The sequence below is a fragment of the Fukomys damarensis genome, unplaced genomic scaffold (genome assembly GCF_012274545.1).
Source record: "Fukomys damarensis isolate Sample0158 unplaced genomic scaffold, DMR_v1.0_HiC HiC_scaffold_38, whole genome shotgun sequence".
Classification (NCBI taxonomy): domain Eukaryota; kingdom Metazoa; phylum Chordata; class Mammalia; order Rodentia; family Bathyergidae; genus Fukomys; species Fukomys damarensis.
This window is the reverse complement of record NW_022900950.1, coordinates 55,266,408-55,277,049: the sequence shown is the minus strand read 5'-3', so window position 1 is coordinate 55,277,049 and position 10,642 is coordinate 55,266,408.

Here is a 10,642-nt window from a genome sequence, read left to right as displayed (position 1 = left end):
AGCATTTTCTTTCATAGCCATACCTAGCTGCAGGGAAGGCTGAAAAATGTGTTCTATTCTAGATGGTCAGATGCCTCCTAGCATCCAGTGGTCTCTTCCCAAGGAAGAAGAGAGGGGGTTTAAGGGGTTAACTCATTATTCAAGGGCCTTTTAGTGCTTTTGTTGCAACACATTACCGCTTCCCAGATCCACAGACTGCCCTGACACTCTTTAACCTAGGGGAGAGAAGGCATGGAAAGAGATCCAAGTCAAGTCTTGTCCTTCCCCTGAACGACCACAGCCAAGGTCACCTCAAACAAGAGTTTCTGGCCTCCTCTTCCTCAAACCACTGCTGGTTGTTTCTCTCCCCTAACAGAGATTCTCTTCTGCAGGAAGGCAATCTGCACCCTCATGACCACAGTAGCTGTGCGGGTTGATGGAGAAAGAAGCAGTAAAAAAAGATCTGAGTCTAGACACAGAGGCAGAAAAGGGGGCAGCAAGACAGAGACCTGGAAAAGCTTTAAGATAGACCGTGTTTGTTCACAAATACGGTATGAAAAAATGTGCATCATTTCATTTTCCTCATTAAGTCAATTTCTAACCCACCATCCTGCTGAGCTAGTTAGAAATGCATTGAAAACAGTAAGGAGGCTTCCTTACAGATACAAGCAAAGGCCCCAGGGGCTTCCACCTTGATCTCTCCCACTTGTAGGCCACACCATCTGTCCTTTCAGATGAGCCTGGGAAACTTGAAGAGCCAGATTCCCTGGACCTGCCACCCCTTCCCCCAGGGAATGGCACACCCCTTCCTTTCCTGAGGGGCAATTCAACCACAGGCTAATCCACACCCCAAGAGGCAGATCCTTTTCTCTCTGTCCACTCTTCTAGCAGCGTGTACATTTGCCCAATAAAAATTATGTAATCAAGAAAATGCCAACATCCTGACTAGCTATTGGAAAGGGTGGTAGAAAAAAAGGATATTTTACACAGAGACAGGCAGGTAGGTATGTAGGGGACGTGCCTATATACAGATCTGAATCTAGGCACATATAACCAGCTTTAGCCTCTGTGTTGAGCATCTGCCAGTTTTGACATCTGTGTATCCCCCACCCTCTAGCCAATTTGTGTTTCTCCGTGGATCCTTTTAAGTCTGGACCCAGAGCTGAGTTTCTTCCTGAAGGGAGTTTTCAGGTGGATAAAATGTATGATGGAAAATATTTGGGCCAGGAAGACACCTTGAGCGTCCCCTGGAGGCTTGTCTGCAAAAAGCCTAAACGTGCTCTGATAATCATTAAGCCTGTCCTAAACAACAGTTCATGTTTCCTTGTTACCGGTGGAAATACACAATTGCTAAGTGTGGGAACTATTCAAACACTATTGATGAGCAGAGCTGGATCACCCTTTCTGCGGAGAGCTCTTTAAGGTGGTGTAAGCAGAGTTCATGTTCAGCCTAGGAACCAGAAGGCAGTGCCAGTTGTTAAAATACTAAAAATAAAATAAAATAAAATGCTAAAATACTGTTACCCCACTTGATAAAAATGCAGGGCTGTGAACTCCCCGTGCTACTCTAAGGCCTCCCCGGTGGCTGCTCCACCTTCCCTCAACCTAGTGATTAAAGGGATAATGGCTGGCTCAGAAGGCGGATGGCAGACGCTGCTCCAAGGGTTAGTCAGTTCCCATCCTGACTGGTCAGTGCCCATGAACCATACCTGTTGTTGAGTAACTTGAAACCATACTAGATGAGGATGCTTTGAATGAGGAGAAACACAAGGCAGGGAGAAGAATCCCTTCCAGGGCCACCACGCACAATTGTGCATGTTGTTCTTTGCACAAGGTCTCATGTGGCCAAGCCAAGTGCCCTGGCTTGAAACTGCCCCACCTCGAGGGAAGGGTTTTTTGTGCACAGAGGTGCCATTTGTCCTAGCAGCTGACTCCCTTCACAAGCTACTTCAGTCACCCAGCACTGAGTGGAAGAGGGTTGACCTAAGCAAGCTACAGGCATAAGATGGGGAGTCAGAAACAGTGTAAACAACATTTGGGAACATCACACAATGCTTTAAGAAGTATGAGGAGCTGGGGATTTAGCCCCTGCCTGGCAAGCACAAGTTCCTGAGTTCGATCCCCGGTACAAAAAAAAACCCTGAAAATTATGTATTACAGGGGCTGATGGAGAGAGAAAATGTAGGCCTGACCCCAACCTGTGCTACTGACAGAAAAAAAAAAGTTAGAACGGTGATGGGATGAGTTTTGTTTGTTGCTTGCTGAATGGGAACTAGATGAGTATCCAAACAAGATACCCAACTACATGATGGGAGAGCAGTCAGGGGTGCAGATGGAGACACTGAGGTCCTGCACATGTGCAAATCTTCTGAGAGGAGTCTGGAAATCCAAACAGCCCTTAGAGCAAGAAGGTGTGAAACAGTGGTGCAATTCATGTAATGGAAAGTACTTGGGCTTCTGCCCCATTCCACTGGATTCTATCTATCCTCACCATTCACCAGCTGAGAGCCATTGAAATTATTAAGTTCCCTGAACCTCAAAACTGAGGTTCAGGTTTGAAAGTTGTCATAATAATACTTCTTTACAAGGTTGCTAAGAAAATTAAATCAAGTATGTGAACTGCCTAGCACAATACGTGGCAAGAAGGAAGTGTTCCAACCTGTAATCATTATTAGAAATATTATTATCAGGAGAGGGCTGCATTCTGGGCCGTGGAGAATGCCTACAGAGCAGACAGAGGCACAGGCAAAACCAGCCAGAAGAAAAGGATGTACAGTAAGGGACAAACCCCCCAAGATGTGTCCTAGGACTGGGCTTCTTCCTCCTAGTGACAGAATTTAATATGTGAATGTGATTTTGATAAATGACATGTAATATGCACTTATCAGAGAAGGGACTGGAATCACCTCCCAGCTGGGTTGGGCAATAGGAGAGCTGGAGGCTGGGAAGGAGGAAGGAGTGGTGCCATAAAAGGGCCCGGTATACAAGAAAATTTCATCAAGGATCACAAGGTTAAAGCTGTCTTGAGCAGCCCAGAGTCCAGGAGGGGTGATTGGGAGGCATCCAGCCCTGTCTTAAGGAACTTGAGTCCATCTGATTCTTTCTGGAAAGAGGGGTCAATGTTTCCATGAATGGAACTCAGAGCTGGCAGGATGGACAGAATGTTGTTCCAGTCTTCATCCCTGATATCAGGAGATTCTATTTGTGATGCCCAAGGTACAGCAGCCTCTTGCCTTGGCTTGGCCAGCCTTGAAATGCCCACGCTGAGTTGATGCTCTGACTGGTTATGCACTTAACAATTGTCTCTCTCAACTCACTCTTGCTAAAAGTATCTAAAGGAGTTCGTGGCGTGTGTGCAGAGGCAGGAGCAGGAAGCTGACACATGTGCCCCTGAGACAAGTGAGGGAGATGTTATTTCACAAGACCTGAGATTGAGAGATTGAGAGATCGAGGGTATTGCGGCTCATTTGTTCGTTCATTCTAACACATATTTATTGGTGACTTTTTGAGGCCGGGCATTTAGGATAAAGCGGCGACATCCTCCTCTACAATCAGTGTCCAGCCTGTAGTGCCTCCTGTCCCCAATGAACTGAGCACTACCCTTTTTCCTTTGACCACTGCTATCCTACCCCAAGGCTCAGTCTCCAAAAATTTTCCACAGGCTGTGGGCCTAGCCTCTCTCTTGCCTTTCAGCGGCTGCCTCAAGGCTGCTCCCTTACTTTGTTATGTGCCACCCACCACTTGTCTCTGGAACACTGGCTCGGCATCCTATAGTTTAAGCATCCTCATCAGCAATACAGCTTAATGTATATAACTCTCTACAGTTCATAGAGAGCATGGAACTCTTGCCTCGAGTCCAAGAGACAGATAGAGGAAGAGTTAGCCACCTCATTTAACCAACTTGGAAATGGAGTATTTAGACCAGGATACTAGGATGGCATCTAGTAACTAAATTCTGTATTGAAATATTATTTTACGCATTCGTTATGCATTACTTCCAGAAAGATGTGAACATTATATTTATCTCTAACCAGAGTTATTTTAATCCCCGGCTCTTTGGAAAATGGTGGTTATAATAGAGCTTTGGAGAACACACAGTGGCAATTATTCCTGTCCTATCCTTACTCCCAAGGCTCTTTAAATTAAAAACAGCCCCTTCCTTCACATAAGGAGTTCCCTTGGCCAACTCCTCCCTTTCTTAAAGGATTTACTAATTCTGATCTACTTTTCTGGGCAAACCTCTATTTATAACTAGCCACATTCCACTAAAGCCATACAACAGTGCAACTGTCATCCCCACTGCCATAACACCCTTGAGAGCAAGAAGTTAGGCCCCAGTGTCTAGCAGTGTAAATGATACACATGATAGTGACCTACATTCTCCCGGTTCCCTGCTTCCTAGATATTTTTCATGATACCTTCTCTACTGAGTACCCTGCCAAAAAAAGTGTATCTCTCAGCCTTTCCAAAGTGCTACTACTATCCATATTCATGGTGCTCTCCATATTTATTTGCTGCCCCAATACTTCTATTCACATGATCATGTGATATAAACTCTTAAAAGGAAGAAGATTTCAACCAACTACAAAGCACTCAGCACAGCTTTATTCCACACTGTGAAAGTTGCTTAGTAAAAAGTTTTTGATCCTGGTGATCTGTTGATGGTGGTAAAAGTAAAAGCCATTAAGACTGTGATTAATGAAGATGCTTTTTACAAGTTTTCCTCAAGCACAAGTACAAAGACATGTAATCCCATTACCAATGCTCAATCTTTCACTCTCAGGAGATTTCCTTACTAATTAGTCTGAATCTGTAATTTAGCCTTTAAAAATGTGTCACATGAAGACACTTCTAATTTATTTCTGACCTTCCTTGAATTTTGAGGTATATATGCCTTTGACTAGCATTTCTCCCAATTGTCATTTTCCTGCCACCAAAAATTATTTGCCTAAAAACTAAGATAGAATGACAAGTTCATAATATCTGTCCCAGAACTCACTTTGCCTAAAGGTTTTGTTCAGCTGTCCTGCTGTTTTCTTAAGATTTCCTTGAAATGGCTAGACCAATGAGCTTTTTCCTACATCACTAGGACTTTGAAATGGACAAAGAAATGTAAGTAGAAATGGGTGTAAGCACATCTGGATGAAAATTTAAGAAGTAATGTACAACTTGTGTGCATTTTTCCTTCTGCCACAGCAAGGAAAAAGTTCCAAAATGGTGGGCTGCTCTATCAACTTGAGTCTCCCACTTCAGGAAGGCATGCAGCATACTCCCCAGCCAACCTGTGGTAGACATGTGGAGTAAGAAAAAATAAATAGTTTGAAGTTACTAAAGCTTTGGAGTTATTTGTTATTGAAGCATAACTTGGCCAGTTCTTACTGATACCATTATCCTGGGTTAAGGAAGCCCTACTTTTGACTTGACAGAGTATATTTTCCCATTACTCCTTATATCCTTAGGTCCACTACTGACCTCAAAGGGCAACCTCTCTAGCCCTGTAGATTCCATGACTGATTTTCCCTAGAATTACTCTCCAAAATGTCCTACTGATTACATTTCACTTCTGTGCAAAACCGTTCCACTCCTCATTTTCCAACATTCCAGCAAAGCCCTTCACAGTGATTTGATGGAAAAGTGTGTAATCCATCATATACTCTATATTGTTCCTTTCTTCCAGCTCCAAGCCTTGAAGGATTCAGGGCCCGACAGGGCCCCCTGGCCACTGAGGGAACAGGAGTCACCCAGTCACTGTGTTCTGACAGCTTGTCACATTACTTTTCCCCTAGAGGGCTCTGATTCTTCCATCTAACCCTCTTCTCAGCCCCCTTAGATTAGAGACCACTATACAAGGCTCTTGAGGAAAAGTCAAGCAAGATTGATGCCCTACAAATGAATGGCATTGCATAGGAGGGCTCGAGGTTCAATACAGGGAGCAGTCCATTCTTCCCCATCTAAGGTTCCCACACTGATACCAAATGGGAGCTCAGGGCCGGGACGGCAAGAATTCAACCTTTGTTCATCCCCAAACATAAATGATCCACAATACTCCCATAATCTCCCCAACCCTGGTCTCTCACCTCACCTGCTCAAAATCTTTTTGAAGGTGATCCAGGCCTTCTTAAACTATAAGAGTCAAACTGCTCTTTGGACAGAGGACCTAAAATCAAAAGGGTGTACAAAAAATAGGGGAAAAAACACACTCATTTAAATATCAGCCAAAGGGAATTCCATGTCTCCCTACTTACCTCTATTAAAACAAGCATTTTTGAGTCCCACAAGCCAAGTGTTTCTGATAAAAGCTAATAAATTAGCATTAATGGCTATTGGCATCCACAGTTCCCTGCCCACACTAGTAAAACTTCCTAAGGGCTCGGGCCTGCAGCAAAGGCTATGGACTTCTGGGGATTTTGGAGCGATACATGTGAGAAGGATTTCATCTACATTCCCTGGGTGGTTTCATAGACCAAAGCACCTCTCAAGGACAAAGAGACAACTGTAAAATTATTTGAAAATAAATGCTTCTAAAGCACTCCAAGGGAATTCAGGGTGAGGGGCATTCAGAGGCTGATAACTAATCCATCAGTTCAATTTTTTTTTTTATATATCCCACATCTGGACTTTTTTTTCCAAGGCTACAGCCTGCCACTGAGCAGTTTATCAGCCATCACTCCATCTTGATTCTAGGTGACATGAGATCAATGGCCTAAAACTGCTCTCAGATCTACAGAGAATTTTATAATGCCAGGCTCCACCATGGCCTTGGCTGGGCCTGGGTCCCAAGGTTCTGAGGGTGAGATGACTATGCAGACTTCATTTCCACTTCAAAAGTGAATTGTGACCCATTTAAGCAGATGAGTTGAAGTCTTCAGGTGCAAAGGAAGGCCTGAATCAGAAGTATTTAGGCTGCTATAGAACAATGACTTCCTCGAAGAGATAGAGCTAGTCAATGATTAAAATTCTCTCTGCCTGGAAAAGGCTCTAGCTTTCTGTTTTGATTTCTTTTAAACCCAGGGGGATTCATTAATAACAAAACCTTAAATTTGTAGCAGCATGTTTTAGTCTCTGAGGGTAATTAATCTATTCAATTTATCTAACTACCAAACTCCTGAGCATGTTTAAGCCAAAGTATGTGGTTCCTTTGCTCCTCCATAGGTCTCATTTTGTTGCCAATGACCTTTTTTCACTATGAACTCCATTATCTGTCCTAATTCTGCCTGAGAGTACCCCTAAGCCCTAGATGAAGCCTATATTCCACATCCTCCAGTCAAAGGTTTCTGAGAAATTCATGAGTCTCTTCCAACACGCATACATGTGCACACACTGAATCCATGGGGTTGGACAAATATCCACCTTCAGAGAAAAAAAAAGAACTTTCTCTTCCACCTCTGTCCATGCATCCACTTTGGTACTAAACACCCACCAGGGGATTTGCATTCTCCAGGAACTATGGCTGGAGCATCCCGAACCCCCAACTCCCGCACTCCCTAATCCATGACATATTCCCTGTGATACCTACCTTGATCATCTGCCCGAAGTATTGTATGACAGGTTTCTCAAGATAAGGTTACTCTTTTGTCCTCCTTTTTACACTGAGCTCTTTGGAAGGAAGTCACTATATACAACCCACATTTAGAGTAAGGAGTTAGGACCAACTCCTTGAGGGCAAAGTATCTATATGAATTAATATTCTTCTTCATGTAGATTCTTCTCTTCTCTGCTTATTTCATACAATCATTTTTATATTGTTATAGATCATTCATTTTAAATATCTGTCCCCACAGCACCTCTCACAATCTGGCAGTTAATAGAATGACAATGTAATGGACTGACTTTGGTCCCTCCAAATTCCATGCACTGAAGCCATAACTTCTAATGCCACAGAATGTAACTGTGCTTGGAGACAGGACCTTTAAATAGTTAATTAAGTTTAAAAGATGTCATAATAAGTAACAAGCTGTATTATGTACCCAATACCCCAAGGTGATTGTAAAATGCATGCACTGCAAACATGTACTAATAAAATAAAAGGAAAATAAAGAAGTCAGAGGGTAGATTTAAAGCCAAATAAGACTGTTATCCTTTTAAGAAGACAAAGAGGTACCAAGGATTCATGCACCCAAAGAAAAGCCATTTGAGGTCACAGAGAGAAAGTAGCAGACTATAAGCCAAGGGAAGAAGCCTCGCACACATTGATCTTGGTCTTCCTGCCTCCAGAATAAATGTCTGCTGTTTAAACTTCAGGGGCAGTTCTAGTGGAATAAAGTGGGAAGCACAGGACTCAGTGTTTGTTATGCATCTGTTCAGTATAGGTTCTTGGAAGTCACCTGCCGCTCCTAGACATCTGTGGCCATTAATCTTGATATATCAACCTAATTGGATCCAGAAACACCTAGAAGGTTAGTAAAGCACATTCCCCTGTATGTGGGTGGGTCATGGAGGTGTGGCCTTACATATTACATATAGTCCCTCATGTTCCTCTCTGGAACTGTTCCTCCTGCCTGAGAGGAATGAACTAACCATTTTTGCTCTGCTATGACCTTCTTGAACGATATTTCTGCCTTGGAGCCAGCCAACCATGGAGTGAATCCCCTTGAAACCAGGAATCAAATTAAACCTCTCCTCCTTTAAGTTGTGTGTATTGGGTATTTTTCCCCAGCAATTGGAAATCTAACTAATATAACATCCTAGGAAGAAAAGACCTTTGGAATACACCTGTGAGTCAGTCATGACATCAGGCTTTTGCAGAAATGGGTATGGAAAAAGTTTAATGAAAACTCCTTTTAGTCATCATCTGATCACACCAGAGAAAAAGGCACAAAAAGATTTTGAAATAATAGGAGGCACAAAAGTTCCTTGAACATTCACACGAGCATCTTCTCCTTGTTTTGGGATCTCTATACCCACCACTATATCTACTATTTCCAGAAAACAGGAAAACAAAATCAGAAGCAGAAAAACAGACCAAAAAATGGGAGGACTTGTTCTATTATTCCTAAACAAATCCCACGCCTATAATATGAGGTTTAGATTACATAGTCCCTGGTGTTTCTTCCCATGCTTTTAAAGAAAACAACTAGCATGTGTTCCTTAGCACCTGTTACTATATCATCTTACAGAGTACTCAAGACAACCTTAACAGGTACTATTATTACCGCTATTTTGCAGATTTGGGAATTAATATACAGAGATCAAGTAATTGTACAATGCCACACAGCTAGTTGGTAATAATGATAAGACTTGAATTCAAACAGGATGGTTCCAAAGCCTGCAGTCACCAGCCCTGTGCTGCTTTCTAACAGGTGAAGTACCTCCCCCCCACCCCGAGTTTCCTGGTATAGGAACAGACAAAATGCTATACAGCCAACTCTGGGCGTGGTGGTGCATTCCTGTAATCCCAGCCCTAAGGAGGCTGAGGCAGGGACCAGCCTGGGGTACATAGTGAGTTCAAGGTCAGCCTAAATTACATAGAGACACTGTCTCAAAAAACAAATAAAAATCAAAAATTACTTTATGGTCTAGGACCTGGAAAAAGTTCAGCGTTTGTGAGCATGTGGGGGTCAATCCAAAATTAATATTTGAACAATGATTACCTTTTCCCCCAAACTGTCTCATTTTCTGACTGCTGAGTTTGAATCAGGCTTATGGAGAATGCTGTTCAGTGGTTTGGTGTAAAGTTTAAAAGGCGCCATGCCATTATTGACAGCCCAATAAATACACACAAACGAACATAAAACTTTTTAAAAAACTAAACATTTGGAAAGTAGAAAAGAGCTTCATTGCATTTCTAGAGCACCAACCCCAGTAAAATCTAGAGATTGAGGAAGTCTGTGATTTTTGCAAAATATAGTTTCTCTACAAGAATGAATTGAATTCCCTGAAGAGCTGCTTCGTTCTTTGCTTGGCCAAGCATTTGCTGCAGACTTCCTTTGTGAGGTTTATTCAACAGAGGAAAAAATACGGGCTCTGAGCTTTTTTTTTTTTTTTTTTTAAATTAAAGGTTAAAAAAAATAGCTCCTCTCTCCATCCATCCTTAGAATTACACTTTTGAGTCTAGTTCCCTTTCCTGGTAGATAGATATAATCCTAATTAAAAATAAATTACATGCAGTATAGAACTTGAAATGGAAAAGATAATCCTATTACACATGAGAATATATCCTGATTTTCTTTCCCGCTAAACTGTGGGAGATATCAGATCAGGCTGAGCCCCCCATTGTCGCCGCTTTGAAAACTTTCCTAGAGCCCTAATCTGTCATGTGACCCCCGTGTCACTCTCGGTGTCTGCACGCGAGTTTCACAATGCCGGCTTTAGGCTCGGTTACAGAAACCCAGCTTGGCGGAGCCTGCAACATTTGCATTCCGAGAAAACGCCAGCCATTGTGGCACTGTGTTTGTTCTCAGGATTGCGAGACAGTTGCCGGTGAAGTTGCTAAAACCCAGAGAAAGAGATTCCTTTGAGCCAGCCCAGGCCTTTTGGTACGATAACAAAGCGATCTGAGCGGCTTTTGTCCTGTGGGATCAGCTCCGGGGCAGGCGAGCTCCCTTCTCACCCCACGCCGTACTCCCCTCCCGCGCACCCACCCACCCTCGCGCCCTCGGAAATTTTTTTCTCCCCGGGGGTTTCTTTCGGTGGCCACTGATGAGCGGTTTTAAACCGTGTTTGC